This window comes from Acomys russatus, chromosome X (assembly GCF_903995435.1).
Source record: "Acomys russatus chromosome X, mAcoRus1.1, whole genome shotgun sequence".
NCBI lineage: Eukaryota > Metazoa > Chordata > Mammalia > Rodentia > Muridae > Acomys > Acomys russatus.
Window position 1 is genome coordinate 53,811,049 of NC_067169.1, and position 20,979 is coordinate 53,832,027.

A 20,979-nucleotide genomic window follows, 5' to 3' on the forward strand; every position below is an offset into this window, starting at 1 on the left:
TTTATGGTCAGCTAATTCAGATTTTGTTCTCTCTCTCTCTCTCTCTCTCTCTCTCCGCCATCCATTCAGTCTCTCTCTTCATCGCCCTCATCTCTCCATTCCTCTCTCTCTCTCCCTCCTGCGTCGGCTCTCCATCTGCTCTCTCTCTCTCTCTCTCTCTCTCTCTCTCTCTCACTCACTCTCTCCGTCTGTGTGTGTGTGTGTGTGTGTGTGTGTGTGTGTGTGTGTTACTGGGGATTTTTGAACCCAGGGCCTCACATATACTAGGTTAGCACCTGTCTTAGTTACTGTTCTATTGCTGTGATGAGGTAACTTATAAAAGAAAGTATTTAATTGGAAGCCTGCATACAGCTTCAGAGGATGAGTCCATGACCATCATGGCATGGAGCATGGCAGGGGACAAGCAGGCATGGCACTAGAGAAGTAGCTAGGAGCTTTCATCTGATCCACAAGCACATGGCAGAGAGAAGACTGGGACTGGCATGGCTTTTGAAACTCAAAGCCCTACCTTCCCCCAGTGACACCCTTCTAACAAGACCTTACCTCCTAATCCTTCTGTATTAGTCAGGGTTCTCTAGTGGAATGGAGATTACAAAAGGCATAGGAATATGAATATGTATATATCCATATCCATACATACGGAGAGATGGGGAGAAGTGATTAGAAATGTCAGATGGAAGTTTGTGAGTCCCTCAAAGACTATTCATGGAACATTTGTGTGATACATTTGAATTAAAAACCTGTGGTTTCTGGACCTCAGCTGTAGCTAAAGAATCAGCTGTGATTAGCAAGAGCCCAGCCCCATTGAAGCGAAATGTTTGCTTTACTGTGACACTCGATACTTGTTAGGTGGGGTTGAAAAAGCTGTTGCAATTAATAAGAGACCAGCATCACTGGGGTGCAGTCACCTGAGAAATGTTCCCCCAGGGTCAGCACACAGAGATGTGGTCCAGAGGGGGCTAAAGCTGCATCTCAGACTGGAAATCATGTCTGAGAATGTGTCAAGAGTCTCCTATGTGGTACTAGTTTTGAAGCACAAATGAGCCATGATGAACAGCAGCTGAGACTTGGCACTGGAGAAGGCCACTGGTGAAAGGTTTGCTTCGGTTGCAGTGAATACCCTGGAATACTGGAGATTCCGGGACCCTAGGACAACTACCAAAGAAAGTCACAGGTGAGCTATCTCTGCACATGGTAGAGCTGGAGAGGTAGGACTGCCCAACTCCTACTTTTAGAGTCCAGAATATTGTGAGTGAGTTCCAGATGTCAGAAATAGAGTTACTGGATTTCATAGCTGTATTACTGGAGTTTGATTTTGCTTATGTATGATTGTTCTTAGTCCCTGGTTCTTCCCTTTGTTGGTAGAGAAATACATAACTTATTTTTTGTTTTACATAGGCCCACAGTTATAATACTTCAGATTTTTAAAGAGAACTTGTACTTTTAAAGTGTTGTGTTTTAAAAGACTGTGGAGCTTTTAAAGTGATACTGTGTTTACATTGTGATATTTTTCTTTTTTAAATGTTTTATTAATTTATTCATATTACATCTCAGTTGTTATCCCATCCCTTGTATCCTCCTCTTCCTCCCTCCCTCCCGCTTTCACCCTATTCCCCTCCCCTATGACTGTGTATGAGGGGGACCTCCTCCCCCTGTATATGCTCGTAGGGTATCAAGCCTCTTCTTGGTAGCCTGCTATCCTTCTTACATTGTGATATTAACATGAGATTTTCAGGACAAGCAAGCAACGAAAGGCTACGGTGTAATGGTGATGTGTTTTGTGTCAAATTGACATAATGGCAAGTGTGCTAATCAGGTCCTGTCAATTTGACACAAATTAGAGTCACCTTAAAAGGAAAAACCTCAACTGAGAAATTGTTAATGGGCATGTCTGTGGGCTATTTTCTATATTGCTGGTTGATGTGGGAGGCCTTAGCCCACTTTGAATGCTGCCAGCATTGGTTAAGTGGTCCTGGGTTAGGTAAGAATGGTAGCTGAGCAAGCTGAAGAAGCAAGCCATTCACAACATTCCTCCCTGGTTTCTGCTTCCGTTCTTGCCTCCTGGTTTCTTCCGTGAGTTCCTGCCTTGGTTTCTTGCCTTGATGATGGACTGTGTAACCTGTAAACCAAATAAACCTCCTCCCAAATTACTTTTAGTCATAGTGTTTGTCACAGCAACAGGAAACAAACTAGAATATGATTGCTTAAGTCCATAATTCATCTATATGCTTTACCTGTATATCAAACAGCAATATCACTGGAGTGACACCTCTGTTGGTCTCCTGAAAGGACCACCAGTGTGTAGCCCCAATGTGAGTCCCTGAATCCATTGCTACTCTGTCCAGAAAGCTCTGCAGGATCTTTGCTCACCTTAATCCCAAGATCCTAATGATTCTCCAAGATCGTAATCCTATCTATTTTCCTCTTTTTCTAGGAACCCATTCCTCTACTCCTAAATTTCAGTTTCTTCAGTGTTCACCCAAGGCATCTGTAGTGGTTTGAGTAAGAATGGCCCCCATATCCTCATATGTATCAATCCTTGTTTTTTTCAGCTGGTGGAACTGTTTGGAAAGGATTAGGAGGTGTGGCCGGCAGGTTTCTAGGTTTCAAAAACCCATGTGATTTCTAGTGTGTCTCTCTTCCTCCTACTTGTGGTTTAAAATGTGAGTTGCTCATGCCATGCCTTTGCTCTATCACTGTGGACTATAACCCTCTCAAAGTGTAAGTCCAATTAGATGCTTATTTTATAGGTTGCTCTGGTCATGTTTTGTTTGTTTTTGTCATAACACTAGAAGAGTAATTTAGGTAGCCTCCTTTCCCTTTATGTCCCCTTACCTAGTACCCCCTTTGTCCCATTTGCTCATATGTCCTGTATGTCTCAGACTTCTTCAAATCCTGAAATACTTCCCAAAATCTTGTGGAGGTGTAAATGCAACATAAATCCAGCTTGTTGATAATGATGATGACAAGGTCTAGAGCTGCCTATTTGGAGATCCTGCCTTCTCTTCTAGCCAGGAATTACTAGACATAAAATTTGTGAGCCAACCAAGGGATAGGCCACATATATAACCCCTTGCCTATAGTCAGAATGTGAAGCTTATAGACAGGCCCCAGGTTTCTAGGTAATCGCAGGGCTAAGTAGCACCCACCCTTCCTTCTTCTAGGGATGCCTGGTCAGTCTTAAACATTCAGAGATTCCCCTGTCCTCATAGTTCCTTGACTATCACCTTCTTTTCTAAGATTCAGAAAATTTCTGAGATCAAATGGATGATGCTTCTGCAAAGTATGATGTTTAGGTGAATTTTTGTTTAGTAGGGCATTTGCTGGCAGAGAATTTCAGAGCGTCTACTCTGTAGTTGAGGGCAATTCTTCACATGAATGGTTCTACATTGAGGTCCACTCTAACCACCCTTTTTCCCTGGCAAAGTGTTTGGGACTAGTATCAGATGACTCAACACATGGAAATGATATCATTACCAGGAGGTCCACAAAGATAATACCATGAAAATATGAACCCTGAAGTTGTCCAGTTGTCCACTAAATAGAGGCCTCAAGAGGAGGTAGGCACCTGGGCTGAGGATGTGAGCAAAAGGACTGCTAACTGCAGTGCATAGCAGAACAACCCTGGGAACCCCTGTGGAATGTTTCAGTCTGAAACACTACATGCAGTATTTGTGCCTGGAGCCAGACTCCTTCCCAGTTCTTAGTCCTGTTCTTTCTCTTCTGCAACCCTACAGATCCCCCAAGGCTTGTTCTGGAGCTGCAGAGGCCCTTATCATATGATGATATACTATGAACTTCCATGCTGGCAATGCCACATATATATTTGCACAGCCCTAGGATTCTGGAACACTGTAGAAGGCTCCCAATCAGTCTGTCTGTTCTCTGTGTTCCTGTGAGATTTACCAAGGCAACTTACCTAGTCTGAGCCCTTGCTGCCATGACCCTTTCTTTTGCCCACACAGACCAGAGTATATATCCTGGACTTCTAGAGCTTATCTTGCAGTGGAAGCAGGGCTGGTATCCCTCCATTACTTTTGAACAAACAGCTTCTGTTTTCAATGAGAAAGTGAGTCATATTTTTTAATCAAATAACTCTGCAATAGCTGATTTATTTTTAAGCTTCTCCCAATGTTTTCATTGCACCTGGTCTCTAAAAACCCCTTGAAGTGTGCTCATGAAGCCTGAGCAGAATAATGCAGCATGTGGGGCCAAAGACCTAGCCTCAGAACCCTGTACTGGAGAGATCACCATGGCAACCATGTCCAGCCTTTGGGCAGTGTGGCAGATGGGAATGAGGATGACTCAGACACTGCAGAACAACACTTAAGCAAACTTAAGACCAGGAAATGGCTTTATGAAATGTGTCATGAAGGCTCCTGGTGAGGAAAAGCATAGAGAAACACTCCGAGTTATGGATCTGAGTCTCTAAAATGCAGCAAAGGAGGAAACAGGGTTCCACACTGCGTATGAAAATACCGTGTCTGGGCTCATAGTTTTGTCTGTGTGAAGGAGGAAGGCTTCCAGTAGACATGCTCCCACATCACTTGGGTTGTGGTACCTATGAGAAAGACATGGTAAGGTGTTCCTCATCAATACCACCCTGTCCTCCATGGAGTGGTGGTCTTGATGGCCAGGTTATGAATTACATTATCAGAACACTCAGAGACAGAACATTATCAGAATCATCAGAGATATTCAAACTGCTAGGCAGGAAATCTGTGAGGTTAGAACTGCCATACTTAAGCCTAATGCTGAGAAATGTTACCTGACTTTCCCAGCACAGCAATAATCTTTGTTTTCTTCATCTTCATAGAAATTTCTTTTATAAAATGTTTGACCATGGGCATCACCCAGCAGAGATTCCCTACTACTAAGCCTTAATGCATGATTCGTCCAGTTTCTAATAAAAGCTGATCAAATGAGAAAGCTGACTTAAATTGTTCAAAGGAGAAAAGAATGTCTCTTCTTAATTTTTAATTTTTTTCAGTGCTGGGGCTCAAACCCAGGGACCATCCACAGGCCAAGTAAACCACTCTATAACTAATCCATATACCCAACCTTTTAATTCTTTCGGGGTGGCAGAGTCTCACTAAGTTCCTCAGGCTGGCTGGCCTTGAACTCAGTTCATAGCAAAGACAGTCTTTGAACTTGTGATCCTCATCCTCTGAAATAGCTGGGATTTCAGACCTATACCAATATGATCTCTTCATTTCTTGAACAAAATCAGAAACAAAGGTTCTCTGTTTAATCAAACTTTATCTAGGCTCCTGTACCTTTCTTAGGTTCATCTAGAAATGTAAGGTTAACAAAGAACCCTTGCTAAGTCAGGTTATCAACTCCTCTCCACTTTGCAGTGTCTAGTCATCCTCAACATCAGATTAGGTTCTTCTTCCTCTACCATAACTTAGGTGACATCTGAGAATCCTGCCCTGTTCTTTTTAAATGAGAAACATGTTAGAGAGGTTTAGCAGTAATCACCTGTATTACCCATGTTTCTTCCTAGTCATTTCCCATCTGTGGATATACCTCAACATGTGCCTTAGCTATGAACTCCATTTCACCCAAGCTGTGTTTGAGGCTGAGTCCAATGTTCCTTTCTTTTTTATCTTTTTATTCAAGTAATTAATTCAGATTATGTCTCATTTGTTATCTTCTCACTTGTATCTTCCCATCCCCCTCCCTCTCTCTTTCACCCTATTCCCCCTCTCCTAGGTCTGAGACCAAAGAGGACCTCTTCCCCCACCATATGATCACAGTCTATCAGGTCTCATCCCAATAGCCTGCTTCCCCTTTCTCTGAGTGCCACGAGGCCTCCCTCCCCACCAAGGGGAAGTGGTCAAATAGGGGACACCAGAGTTCATGTCACTATCAGTCCCCACTCTCCACACAACTGTAGAGAATGTGCTGTCCATTGGCTAGATCTGGATAGGGGTTCTAGGTTCAGTGCATGCATTGTGTCGTTGGTTGGTACAGTAGTTTGAGAAGAGCACCCTGGGTCCAGATCTGCCAACCTTAATGGTCTTCTTGTAGGTTTCTAGGGCCCTCTAGATCCTTCTATTTCCCACTTCTTCCTTACCTCTCTCACCTGAAGTCCCAATAGGAAGTCCCAGTAACTATCCCAATCTCCTGCTAAGTGAAGACTTTCATAGGACATCTCTGTTGGGCAGTGTCCAATTATAAGTGAGTATATACCATCTGTATCTTTCTGTGTCTGGGTTAACTCACTCAGGATGATCATTTCTAGTTCCATCCATTTGTCCACAAATTTCAGGATTTTCTTGTTTTTAATAGCTGAGTAGTATTCCATAGTGTAAATGTACCACAGTTTCTTTATCCATTCTGGGACTAAGGAACATTTGCATTGTTTCCAGGTTCTGACTATTATGAATAAGGCTGCTATGAACATGGTTGCACATATGTCCTTGTTTTGTGGTGGAACATCTTTTAGGTATATTCCAAATAATGGAATAGCTCGGTCTTGAGGTAGCCCTATTCCCAGTTTTCTGAGAAAGCGCCAGATTGATTTCCAAAGTATTTGTACAAGTTTGCACTCCTACTAGCAATGAAGGAGTGTTCTCCTTTCTCCAGATTCTTACCAGCATGTGTTGTCACTTGAGTTTTTTATCTTAGCCATTATGATGTGTGTAAGATGGACTCTCTCACAATAGTTTTGATTTTAATTTCTCTGATGACTAAGGACATTGAGTGTTTAAGTGTTTCTCAGCCATTTGATATTCCTTTGTTGAGAATTCTCTGTTTAGCTCTGAACCCCATTTCTTAATTGGGTTATTTGGTTTGGTGGAGTTAATTTTCTTGAGCTCTTTATATATTTTGGATATTAGTCCTTTGTCAGATGTAGGGTTGAGGAAGATCTTTTCCCAGTCTGTAGGCTGTTGCTTTGTTCTGTTGACTGTGTCTTCTCCCTTACGGAAGCTTCTCAGCCTCCTGAGGTCCCATTTATTAATTGTTGCTCTTAGAGCCTGGGCTGTTGGTGTTCTGTTCAGAAAGTTGTCTCCTGTGCCAATGGGTTCTAGACTCTTCTCCACTTTTTCTTCTAACATATTTAGTGTCCCTGGTTTTATGTTGAGGTCTTTAGTCCACTTGGACTTGAATTTTGTGAAGGGTGATAAATATGGGTCTACTTGCATTTTTCTACATATAGACCTCCAGTTAGACCAGCAGCACCATTTGTTGAAGATGCTATCCTTTTTCCATTGAATAGATTTGGCTTCTTTGTCAAAAATCAAGTGACCATATGTGTGTGGATTTATTTCTGGGTTTTTGATTCAATTCCATTCATCAACCAGCCTATTGCTATGCCAGTACCATGCTGTTTTAATTACTGTTGCTCTATAGTACAGATTGAGATGAGGTATAGAGATTCCTCTGGAGAATCTCTTATTTTACAGGATTGTTTTAGATATTCTGCATTTTTTGTTTTTTCATATGAAGTTAAGAGCTGATCTTTCAATGTCTTTAAAAATTGTGTAGGTATTTTGACAGGGATTGCATTGAATCAGTAAATTGCTTTTGGTAAGATGGCCATTTTTACTATGTTAATTCTCCCAATGCACGAACAAGGGAGATCTTTCCATCTTCTGATGTCATCTCCAACCTCCTTCTTCAGATATTTGAAGTTTTTTTTTTTCAAACAAGTCTTTCACTTGCTTGATTAGAGTTACTCCTAGATACTTTATATTGCTTGTGGCTATAGTGAAGGGTGTAGTTTCCCTTGTTTCTTTCTCAGCATGATTGTCCTTTGTATACAGGGAGGCTACTGACTTTTTAAAGTTAATTTTGTATCCAGCCACTTTGCTGAAGGTGTTTATCAGCTGTAGGAGTTCTCTGGTGGAATTTTGGGGGTCATTTTGTACACTATCATATCATCTGTGAACAGGGATAATTTAACTTCCTCCTTTCCCATTTGGATACCCTTGATCTCCTTTTGTTGTCTTATTGCTCTGGCTAGAACTTCAAGAACTATATTGAAGAGATATGGAGAAAGTGGACAACCTTGTCTGATCCCTGATTTTAAAGTAATTTCCTTGAGTTTGTCTCCATTTAATTTGATGTTGGCTATTGGCTTGCTGTATATAGCCTTTATTATGTTTAGGTATGTGCCTTGTATCCCTGATATCTCCAAAACTTTAAACATGAATGTATGATGGATTTTGGCAAATGCTTTTTCGGCATCTAAGGAGATGATCATGTGGCTTTTTTTTTCTTCCAGTTTGTTTATATGGTGGATTACTTTGATGGATTTCCATTTATTAAACCAACCCTTCATACCTGGAATGAAGCCTACTTGGTCATAGGTAATGATATCTTTGATGTATTCTTGGATTCGGTTTGTGAATATTTTATTGAGCATTTTTGCATCAATGTTCATAAGATAAATTGGTCTGAAATTCTCTTTCTTAGTTAGGTCTTTGTGAGGTTAGGTATCAAAGTGACTGTGGCCTCATAGAATGAGTTTGTTAATGTTCCATCCATTTCTATTTTGTGGAGTAGCTTGAAGAGTGTCTGTATTAGCTCTTCTTTGAAGGTCTGATAGAATTCTGGGCTGAGACCATCTGGCCCTGGGCTGTTTTAATGACTGCTTCTATTTCTTATAGTTTTGGTTGTGAGCCTAGCCTTTAATGACTGAGTCATCTCTCTAGCCCAGACTGCTTCTATTTCTATAGGAGAAATAGAACTATTTAATTTGTTTATCTGATCTTGATTCAACTTTGGCAAATGGAATTGATAAAGACAATTGTCCATTTCCCTTAGATTTTCATATTTTGTAGCATATAAGCCTTTGAAGTAGGACCTTATGATTCTTTGTATTTCTTCAGTGTCTGTTGTTATGTCTCTGTTTTCATATCTCATTTTGTTGATTTGGATAGTGTCTCTCTGCCTTTTAGTTAGTTTGGCTAACAGTTTGTCTATCTTGTTGATTTTATCAAAGAACCAGATCTTAGTTTTGTTGATTCTTTGAATTGTTCTCTTCGTTTCTAATTTATTGATTTCAGCCCAGAGTTTGATTATTTCCAGCAGTCTACTCCTCGGGTGTTTCTTCTTCTTCTTCTTCTTCTTCTTCTTCTTCTTCTTCTTCTTCTCCTTCTTTTTTTTTTTTTTTTTTTTTTTTTTTTTTTTTTTTGGTAGGGCTTCCAGATGTGTCATTAAGTTGCCTATATGAGATGTTTCGAATTTCTTTATGAAGGTGCTTAGTGCTATGAATTTTCCTCTCAGCACTGCTTTCAATGTGTCCCAGAAATTGGTGTATGGGAAGTCCTTAATTTCTTTCTTTATTTCTTCCCTGACCCAGGTATCATTAAGTGGAGAGTTGTTTAGTTTCCATGTATGTGTAGGCTTTTTGTTTTTTCTGTTGTTGTTAAAGTCCAGCCTAAGACCATGGTGATCTTATATGATACAAGATATTATTTCAATCTTCTTGTATCTGTTGAGGCATGCTTTGTGACCTACTAGATGATCAATTTTGGAGAAGGTTCCACAAGGTGCTGAGAAGAAGGTATAATCTTTTGTGTTTAGGTGAAAATTTCTGTAGATATCTGTTAGATACATTTGATTCATGATGTTGGTTAGTGTCACTATTTCTTGGTTTAGTTTCTGTTTCATTGACCTATCCTTTGGTGAAAGTGGGGTGTTGAAGTCTCCCACTATTAATGTGTGGGGATCAATGTATGGTTTAAGCTTTGTTAATATTTCTTTTACAAATGTGGGTGCTATTGTATTGGGAGCATAGATGTTCAGAATTGTGATGTCATCTTGGTTGACTTTACCTTTGATGAGGATGAAGAGTCCTTCCTCATCTCTTTTGATTAATTATTGTTGAAAGTCTATTTTACTAGATATTAAAATGGCTACACCAGCTTGCTTCTTGTGACCATTTACTTGGAATATTTTTTCCAGCCTTTTACCCTGAGGTAATGTCTATCCTTGTGGCTGAGATGTGTTTCTTAATGCAGAAGAATGTTGGGTCTTATTTTGCATCCATTCAGTTAGACTGTGTCTTTTTATTAGACAATTAAGACCATTGATGTTGAGAGATATTAGTGACCAGTGACTGTTAAGTCCCTTGATTTTGATGTTGGTTGCAGTAGAGTGTTTGTATGGTTATATTTTGCAACAGTGGTTGTAGTTTGTCACATTGAGTTGGAGTTTTCCTTCTAGTAACTTTGTAGGGCTGGATTTGTGGACAGGTACTGTTTGAATTTTTTGTCATGGAATATCTTGTTTTCTCCATCAATGGTTATTGAAAGTTTTGATGGGTATAGTAGTCTGGACTGGCGTCTGTCGTCTCTTAGTGTTTGCAGGACCTCTGCTCAGGCCCTTCTGGATTTTATGGTCTCTGCTGAGAAGTTGTGTGTAATTCTGATAGGTTTGCCATTATATGTTACTTGGCCTTTTTCCCTTGCCACTTTTAATATTTTTTCTTTGTTCTGTACATTTTGTGCTTTGATTATTATGTGGAAGGAGAATTTTCTTTTCTGGTATATTCTATTTGGTGTTGTGTGAGCCTCTTGTATGTTTATATGCATCTCCTTCCTTAAATTGGAGAATTTTTCTTCTATGATTTTGTTGAAAATATTTTCTGGGCCTTGGAGCTGGGCATCTTCTCTTTTGTCAATGCCTATTGTGCTGGATTTCTTGGGTGTTTTGAGTCAGGAATTTTTCAGATTTAACATTTTCTTTGATGGTTGCATCAAGTTCTACGATTGTATCTTCTACTCTCGAAATTCTTTCCTCCATCTCTTGAATTCATTTAGAGAAGTTTACCTCTGCAATTCCTGCTTCCTTCTCTAAGTTCCCTCATTCCCAGCTTTCTTCTGTCTATACGTTTATCATTGTTTCCATTTTCATCTTCGGATCTTGAACTATTTTATTGATTTTCTTCATCTGATTGTATTTTTCTTAATTTCTTCCAGTGCCTCTCTATAGGCCTCTTTAATGTCTTCAATCTATTTGGGTGCATCTTCCTGCATTTGTTTATGTATTTTATTCATTTCCTCCATTAGCATCTTCATTACTAAGGATTTGAGGTCATTTTCTTGTGCTTCATTTGTGTTTGAGTTCTCATAGTTGAATTCTTTGGAATAGCTGGGATCTGGAGTTGCCATATTGTTTTGTTTTGTTGTTTGTGTTTTTTATGCTGGCCTTTAGTCATCTTGCTGTCTCAAATATTGGGAGGTAGTTTTCTGGTGTCCTTCACTGGTCGTTGAGAGCAGTTCGTTGGTGAATGTCTATAGGTCCAGGGCCCTCACCTGTGGGTATTAGGGAATCCTTCCCTGGATCAGGCAGGTGACCTGGTTTCAGCCCAAGGGACTTTGCTCAACACCCTGGGCACCCCACTGGATAAGCACCCCACTGCCGGTGCTAGTGCTCTGCAGCCCAAGGATCAGTTTGAGGTAGTGTAGATAAAGCTGGTTATCCTGCCTTTGGCTGGGCTTTGAAAACCCTGCCCTCAGGAACTGGGGATTTGGGGGCCCAGGCTTAGTCCACCCTAGCATGCTGGAACCCCTGCTGGCTTGTGGCAGTTGGCTAAGGCTTCTGCCTGATCCATCCAGGGTGTGGAGCCTAGGTTTGGTTCTGCCTGAGAGCAGATACTGCCCTCTGTCTTGTGGTGGTTAGCTAAGCTTCAGACTGGTTCAGTCTTGTCTGAGCATGTGGGAACTCCCACTGGGATGTAGCAGCTGGTTAGTCTCCACCTGAGCTTACGGGAATGGCTCCCTGGGTTGAGGAAGCTGGCTAGGTTTCTGCCATTATATGCCCTCAAGCCGGTTCAGTCCCTCCCTAGAGCATGGGAGCCCCTGCTGGGCTGTGGCAGCTGGCTAGGTTTCCACCCCATTCAGACCATGCCACCTTACATCAGTCAACTCTAGAGTGCGGCTATGGAGCTGTAGCTGGAAAACGTGTCCACAGCAGCCTGGGCCCCTGTGTGGGCCCTGGGTCCCTCCGTAGACTGGCGGCATGATCTGAGGTAAGATCTATCCCAGATTCACACTCTCGGCTCCACCTGGGCCAGCAGGCACTGATGCTGTTTCTGTGTGGCCCACAGATCAGTCAGAGAGGGAGAGAGAAAGAGCACAGGTAAGGCACGCATGGTAGGGTGCCCTGGGCTTTGGATATTGTACCTGCATCGTCTCTGGCCTCTGGGGCTTTCTGTGCACTGGCCGGGCGGGGCGGGGGCGTCTGAGGTCAGATCCACCTGTGTTCCTGAGTTTTCCCCAGGCCAGCAGCTCCAAACTCTGGTGCTTCACTGCCCACGTTCAGTCCTAGATACCGAGTCCATGTTATACAGCACAGCTGCAGCTCACAGACGGGTACAGATCCAGACTCTGGGGAATGGGAACTGGTCCTCCGTGGGCCAGTTGGATGGCCCAAGGCTGGACCCACCAGTGCTCTGCACTGTGCGGACCCCTCTCACCTAGGGCTCTCCAGGTCTTGTGATCTGTAGCTCCCAGCCCAGTCCCTAGTCTCTGTCCTGCAGATCAGATACCATGTGCGTTCGGTGCCACCATCTTGGATCTCCCCAATGTTCCTTTCAAATGTCACTTCCCAACTTTAAGAATCTCTTGCAAAGCAATCTGGCTGTGACTTAATAAACAGAGTTGAATAACTATTTCTCTAAAACTACTCCAAGGAGCACTAAAGACTGTTAAAAACAAAACCAAGTAGCATTTACGGCTAGAGAGGTGGTTCAGTATTTAAGAGCACTGGCTTCTCTTCCAGAAGATGTTGGTTCTATTTCCAGAAACCACATGGTAGCTCATAACCACCTATAACCCTAGTTCCAGGTGATCTGACATCCTCTTTGGTCTCTTTAGGCACCAGGTATGCAAGTTGTGCAAAACATAATATAGGAAAAATGCCCATACACATAAAATAATAAAATAACAACAAAACTTTAAAATAAATAAATAAAATTGAAACTAAAGAAAAGTCAGGAGCTGGGTGAAGCAAGGACAAATTTTGCCAAAGCATGGCCTTGTTGAAGCTTTGATTTTGGAATTCTAGTATCCAGACTTGTTTGTAAATAAGTATCTTTATGGCTTAGGGTACTTCATGAAAGCAATCCTGGGAAATAAATACATATATTGACTCTGTAGTAAAGATATCATTTATTTCCTCCAGCTCATCATTTTGCTTATCATGTCGAGAGAACTGTGAGACTATTTTAACTTTGAAGATGTGGATTTGATCATGGAAAGAGACTAAGAGAACTGAAAATAACTTTGAGAAAGAGGGGTTGAAAAACTACAGTGATGTCTATCCTCAGATCAAGACATAGGTAAGTGTGCAGTTAGTAGGTGTATAGCTGGGAAGGAAACTGACTTGATACTGAATAACTATTTTTTCTACCTCTTACTTTTTTCTGAGTTTGCTTCCTATATTATCCTGTTGTGGAAAGCCTGTGTCACCTGAAGAGTTGGCATCATGTTCATGATCAAAGAATGACCTCTTATTCTACAGGCAGAAAATGATGAGCCAAAATATTGAAGCCCTTTGCCCTCTTTTCTGTATGTGTATGTTCAACTTTTTCTTTTAAGGAAAATGTCAGCACATTTTTATCCTATTCTTCTGTAGTATGAGAGGGAGATCTGATTTCAGCCTATTCCAGAAGCATAGAAAAGGGAGTGCAGTGGCAAGGACTGAAGACTGTTCCCTAGACCTGTAGCTATGGTGCAAATGCCCTCCTGAGCTGGGCATGGTCCTCACAAAAGTTATGGATTTTAATAATGAGCATGCTATCAGGCTAATTCTATTTATGTTCTTTCTTAAAGAGTATGTTGTTTTTCTTTCCTAGATTGTGTTTCTTTTTTGCAAGAATGATCATTTTCACAATATTGACTCTACTAATCCATGTGGATGGGGAGTTTTTCCATTTTCTAGTGTCTCCCTCAATGCCATTCTTCAGAGATTGGAAGTTTTCATTGTAGAGGTCATTCGTTTCTTGAACAAAGGCAGCTTCAATGATCGACAGTTTAGCAAAGTGGCAGTTTACAAGTATAATCTTATAAAATCAGTAGTCATTCTATACACCAACAAAAATGTAGAGAAAGAGATTGTGGACACACTCCTATCCACAATACTCTCAGAAAATAAAATATTTTGTAATAAACCTAATCAAAGAGATTTGGCTTTGTTGGAGGAGCTGTGTTGGGCTTCTAGTACTCTCTTTAGGCTTGGTTTGGTAGTCATGAATTTTTATAGGTTGCTTATACTATGTTCAGTTTTTCTTTCTCTTGAAACAACAGCAGATATTTGTGCTGGGTATAGCAATCTCTGTTGCCATCTTCAGTCTTTTAGAACTTGGGAGAATGCATTGCTCCAGGCTTTTCTGGCTTTCAAAGTTTCCACTGAGAAATTAGCTGTTCTTTGATGGATTTTTCCTTTATTTGTAACTTGTGTTTTTTCTCTTTCTGCTTTCAACACTCTGTTTTTCTTTATACTTGAGGCATTACACTAAGACAGAACATGGGGAGTTTATTTTCTGGCCTTTAAAAAAATCTTCTCTCATTCATTACATCCCAACTACAGTTTCCCCTCCCTCCACTCCTTCCAGCATCCCCCTCCTACTTTCCTTCTCCCCCAATCCACTTCTTCTGTTTCCCTTCAGAAGAGAGCAGGCCTCCCAGTAATAGCAACTAAACATGGCCTACCAATATGCCTAGGCACCTATCCTCATATTAAGGCTGGACAAGGCAACCCAGTAGGAGGAAAAGGGTCCCAAAAGCAGGCAAAAGAGTCAGAAATACCCTCATTGCCACTGCTTAGAGTCCTCAAAGAACATCCAGCTACACAATTGTAAAATATATGCAGAGGACCTAGCTCAGACCCTAACAGGCTTCCTGATTAGCAGTTCAGTTTCTGTGAGGGCCTAGTGGGCCATGTTAATTGATTCTGTGAACTGTGTTCTTCAGGTGTCTTTAATCCCCTTCCTTACTTGTGGTGGGTTGAAGTCCCACCACTAGAAGCCTTGCCTGGTTATAGGAGATGACCAGTTCAGGCTTGGTATCTCTCATTACTAGGAATCTTTGATAGGATCACTCTCATAGATTCCAGGGAGTTTCCACTGTGCTAGGTTACTACATTGCGCAAAAATAGCCCCCAACTCCAGGTGTCTCTTCCAGTACTCTTTCCCACCATCTTACAACCTGATCCCTCCTATTCCCATTCCCATCTAACCTCAGTCAACCCACAAAATTTATTCTATTTTCCCCTCCCAGAGAGACCCATGCATCCCCACTTGAGCCCTCCTTGTTACCTAGCCTTTCTGGGTCTGTGAACTGTAGCATGATTGTCTTTTACTTTACAGAGAATATTCATTTATAAGTGAATGCATACCATGTTTGTCTTTCTAGGTCTGGGCTACCTCACTCAGAATGATTTTTTTCAGTTCCATCCATTTGCTTGAAAATTTCATGATGTCATTTTTAACAGCTACATTTTCTTTTTCTATTCTTCAGTTGAGGGACATCTCAGTTGTTTCTAGTTTCTGGGTATTATGAATATTAAAGCTTCTATGAACATAGTTGAGCAAGAGTCCTGATGGTACGATGTAGTGTGCTTTGGGTATATGCCCAGGAGTGGTGTAGTTGGGTCTTGAGGTAGACAAATTCCCAATTTTTTGAGAACCTGAAATATTGTTTGCCATAGTGGCTGTACAAGTTTGCACATTGACCAGCAATGGAGGAGTGTTTCCCTTGATCTACATCCTTGCCAACATGTGTCATCACCTCGGTTTTTTATCCTAGTCATTCTGATAGATGTAAAGGTGGAATCTTGAAGTAGTTTGATTTGGATTTCACTGATGACTAAGGATGTTGAACATTTTTAAGTGTTTCTCATCCATTAGAGATTCCTCTGTTTAGAATTCTCTGTTTAGATCTGTACCCCCATTTTAATTGGGGTTATTTGGTATGTAGATTTCTAGTTACTTGAGTTCCTTAAATATTTTGGATATTAGCCCTCTGTCATATGTAGGGTTAGTGAAGATTTTTTCCCAGGCTGTAGGTAGTCCTTTGTTCTGTTGACAGTGTTCTTTGCCTTACAAAAGTTTTTCAGTTTCACAAGGTCCCATTTATTAATTGTTGACCTTAGAGCCTGAGCTGTTGGCGTTCTGTTTAAGAAGTTGTCTCCTCTGCCGGAGTTCAAAGCTCTTCCCCACTTTTTCTTCTAACAGATTTAGTGTATCTGGATTTATGTTGAGGTCTTTAATCCACTTGAACTTTAGTTTTGTGCATGGTGATAAATATGGATCTACTTGCATTCTTCTACATGCAAATATCCAGTTAGACCAGCACCATGTGTTAAAGATACTTTCTGTTTTCTATTGTTTAGTTTTATCTTCTTTATCAAAAATTAAGTGTCCTATGTGTGTGGGTTTACTTCTAAGTCTTTGATTTGATTACATTGAACAACCAGTCTGTATGCCAGTAGCATGCAGTTTTCATTACTATTTTCTGTAGTACAGCTTGAAATCAGTGAGGTGATATCTTCTGAAATTCTTTTATTATACAAGATGGTTATAACTATCTAGGGTGTCTTGTTTTTCCATATGAAATTGACTATTACTCCTTCAGGGTCTATAAAGAATTGTGTTGGAATTTTAATAGGGATTTGTTGAATCTGTGGATTGCTTTTGGTAAGATGGAAATTTTTATTATGTTACTCCTACTGATCTGTGAGCACGGGAGATTTTTTCATCTTCTGATACCTTCCTCAATTTCTTTCTTCAGAGACTCAAAGTTCTTGTCATACAAGTGTCTTCCACTTGCTTGGTTAGAGGAACATCAAAATATTTTATATTATCTGTGGCTATTGTGAAGGGTGTTGTTTCTCTGATTTCTTACTCAGATAATTTGTTATTTGTAGATAGGACAACTACTGCTTTGTTTTGTTTTTTTAGTTAATATTGTATCTAGCCACTTTGCTGAAGATGTTAATCAGCTTTAGACGTTCCCTGGTTGAATTTTTAGAGTCACTGATGTAGAATATCATATCATCTGCAAATCAAGACATTTTTTTTGCTTCTTCCTTTCCAATTTGTATTCCCTTGATCTTCTTTAGTTGTATTATTGCTCTGACTAAAACCTCAACTACTATATTGAGTAGATATAGAGAGAGTAGACAACATTTTCTTGTCCCTGATTTTAGTGGAATTGCTTTAAGTTTCTCTCCATTTAATTTGGTGTTGGCTATTGGCTTGCTGTATATTGCCTTTATTGTGTGCCTTGTATCCCAGATCTCTCCAAGACTTTTATCATGAAGGAGCATAGGATTTTGTCAAAGGCTTTTCACCATCTAATGAAGTGTTCATGTGGGGTTATTTTCTTTCAATTTGTTTATATGGTAGATTACATTTATGGATTTCCTTTTTCTTTTTCTTTTTCTTCATAAAGAGGACAACAGACCAAGGTTTGTTTTATTTTAATGACTGATCCACGTGAGGCCATAGCCAGGCCACTATGTACAGACAAAAGGGAATCTTCATTTCTTGATCTTTTCCTCTTTGGACAGTGTCTTGATGATCTTCTCCTTCTTGGCCTGGAGGCGCTGCTCCTCCTGGTACTTGTGTGCTTCCTTGGTCTTAGACCTGCGAGCCTCAGCCTGGTCAGCTAGGAGCTTCTTGCGGGCCTTGTCCACCTTCAGCTTGTGTATGTGCTCCATGAGGAGCCACTTGTTTTTTTAACACATTCCCTTTGACCTTCAGGTACAAGGTGTGGGACATATGGCGGTCAATCTTCTTAGATTCAAGATATCTCCTGAGGAGGCACAGGATCCTCATCCTTCTCATCCAGGTCACCTTCTCAGGCCTGTGGGTGTTGGCAGTACACTTCTGCTTCCCTATGCCTATATGCCTGCCCTTATGTAGAGCCAAGGTATTTTTCTAGCATCAAGCCTGGGAATGAACAGTCACAGGTTTCCAGATGACTAGTCCATCTTTTATCAGCTTCCTGATTTGCTGACAGGAGTTGGCATTGGTGATTTCGTTGGACTCATTGGGGTCCAACCAGTGGAGAAAACTAGAGGCAAGCTTCTTCTGTACCCTGAGCATACTCATGGCTACCACATTGATGAATTTTCATGTATTGAACCACCCCTGCGTTTCTGGGATGAGGCTTACTTGATCATGGTGCACGATGTTTTTGATGAATTCTTGGATTTGATTTGCAAGTATTTTGTTGAATAATTTTGCATCAGTGTTCATAAGGGAGATTGGCCTGAAATTGTCTTTCTTTGTTGAGTTTTTGTGTGGTTTACATATCAAGGTGACCATGGCCTCATAGATTGTGTTTGGTAATGTTCCTTCTGTTTCTATTTTGTGGAATAGTTTGAAGAATATTAGTATTAGCATTTCTTTGACTATCTGGTAGAATTCTGCACTAAAACCATCTGGCACTGGACTTTTGGAGGGGCTGGGCAACTTTTGATAACTGCCTCTATTTCCTTAAGGGTTAGGAAATTTTTCTTCTATAATTTTGTTGAAAGTATTTTTCTACACCTTTGACCTAGAACTCTTCTCCTTTTTCTATTCCCATTATTCTTAGGTTTGGTCTTTTCATACTGTCCCAGATTTCCTGGATGTTTCTTGTCAGAAAATTTTTAGATTTAACATTTCTTTGACTGATGTTTTAATTTCTTCAACTGTATCTTTTATGTCTGAGATATTCTACTGTAGCTCTTGTATTCCTTGGTGATACGTGCATCTGTAGTTGCTGTTCTCTTCCCTAGGTTTTCCATCTCCAGGAATCTCTCTTTTTGTGCTTTCTTTATTGTTTCTATTTCAATTTTCAGGTCTTGAACAATTTTATTCATTTCCTTCATATGTTTTATTATATTTTTCTGTATTTCTTTAAGGGATTCATTCATTTCCTCTTTAAAGGCCTCTATCATCTTTATAAGATTGGATTTAATGTAATTTCCTTGTGGTTCGGTTGTGTGAAAATATTTAATGCTTGTTGTAGTAGGGTAGCTGTGCTCTGAAGGTGCCGTATTGCCCTGACTCTTGTTGATGTGTTCTTATGCTAGTCTTTAGCCATCTGGTTGTCCCTGGATATTCCTAGTGTAGCAGGTATCGGGAAGGCAGGACTAACTTGAATATCCCTGGTGAAGAATGTCTTTCTTGACTGTAATACAGTTCTCTCTACTGAGCTAGTCTCACACCCAGTTAGCAACTCTTTGTCAAGGTATATCATGTCTCTGGCATCTCCAACATCTTGGGGTCTCCAATACAATCTAAGCTTCACAAACTTCACAGAATCGCATGATGGACTCTCTGGGCTTCCATGTAGGTACACCACTGACACAGGCCTAGCCTCAGTGTGGCTTTCTTTAGCTGTGGAGGGAGATTCCGTAACCCCTTCCTTGTACCCTTGACTTTAAAGCCCAGACCACATGGGCAAAACTGCCAAGTTCTGCTGCTTGCTGGGACTGGAACTTGGTACCCTTGCTCAATTACATTTGTGTCACTTTTCTGTTGTGGACAGTTTTCTTCACTCTTTAAGCTTTTTTTATTCTTTTCACACAGGTTAGAAGCTTAGGTGTATGAAGCATTTCCCTGAAGTCACCACTCCCTTTATTCCACTTAGCATCAGGCTTTTCATTAAACTTTTTTATCTCCTTGAGCACTGGACTTGATTCCATTATACTTCTTGATGCCCCCTTTTCTCCTCAAACTGTACATTTTTACATTTCTCTTTGTCTAGCCTACTCATTTTTATTATAAATCTTCATATAAGTGATTACTAATAAACACATGGCATGGTCATTACTAGGTAGTCTTTAAATTTCCCCTGATCCAAAGTCACAAAGTCCACATCTCACCAGTATACAGCAAAGCCAAGCCAGTCACAGCAATAACCTACTCCTGTTACCAACTTCTGTCTTAGTCACTGTTATATTGCTGTGAAGATACCAAGACCATCACAATACTTATAAAAGAAAAAATTTAATTCTGGGCTTGCTTACAGTTTTGGTGGTTTAGTCTATCCTGGAAGGGGCATAGAAGGACTCTGACAGCACTCATGGTTCTAGAACAGTAACTAAGAGCTACATTTTGATCAGCAGGGAGGGAGGGAGGGAGGAGAGAGAGAGAGAGAGAGAGAGAGAGAGAGAGAGAGAGAGAGAGAGAGAGAGAGACTGAGCTTGGTATGAGTTTCTGAAACCTCAATTCCCACCTCTAGTGATACACTTCTCCAACAAGGCCACACCTCCTAATATTTCTAATCTGTTAAAACAGTGCTATGCCCCCTGGTAATTAAGCATTCAAATATATGGGCCTATGAGCATCATTCTTATTCAAACCACCGCAATGGCATTGGCTCTTAGATTCTTTCCATTTCCTCTTCCCAGAAGCTCCCTGAGCTCTGAGGAGAGGCATTTGATGGAAACATTGTATTTAGGGCTGGGTGTTCCAAGGTCTCTCACTTTCTGGCTGTGGGTCTCTGTACTTGTTTCTGTCTGCTGCAGGAGGAAGCTTCTCTGATGATGGCTGAGCTGATCTATGAGTATAGCTGGATATCATTATGAGCCACTGATCACATATTTTTTCTGTTTTATACCATTATTATTTGGCTTAACCCTAGGTTCCTGGGCTATCTAGTCATAGGTTCTTGGCCATCTAAGCAGTATAGGGTAGGGATTCCATCTCATGGAATGGGCCTTAAGTTAAGTCAGATATAAGTTTGTTTCTTTCACAATTAAGATACATTTTTGAAAATGTCAATTTATAATAATTTTAGCATGGATTACAGGCTGAGGATTACTTTTTTAAACTGTGAATTTTTAAAATTTATTTTTTAATTTTTTAAATTAATTTATTCCTATTACATCTCAATAGTTATCCTATCCCTTGTATCCTCCCATTCCTCCCTTCCTCCCATTTTCCCCTTACTCTCCTCCCCTATGACTGTGACCAAGGGGGACCTCCTCCCCCTGTATGTGCTCATAGGGTATCAAGTCTCTTCT

General features: G+C 40.6%; 1 long non-coding RNA gene and 1 pseudogene across 1 annotated transcript; one reads left to right on the plus strand and one right to left on the minus strand.

Annotated features, from left to right (window-relative positions):
• Positions 1–270: 270 nt before the first annotated feature.
• Positions 271–13,525, plus strand: LOC127184553 (uncharacterized). Its single transcript, XR_007830160.1, has 3 exons — positions 271–1,174; positions 13,141–13,297; positions 13,387–13,525. It is a non-coding gene; the product is annotated as an uncharacterized LOC127184553 (long non-coding RNA).
• A 3,974-nt stretch (positions 13,526–17,499) lies between these two features.
• LOC127184550 (60S ribosomal protein L19-like) lies at positions 17,500–18,073 on the minus strand (annotated as a pseudogene).
• Positions 18,074–20,979: the final 2,906 nt, after the last annotated feature.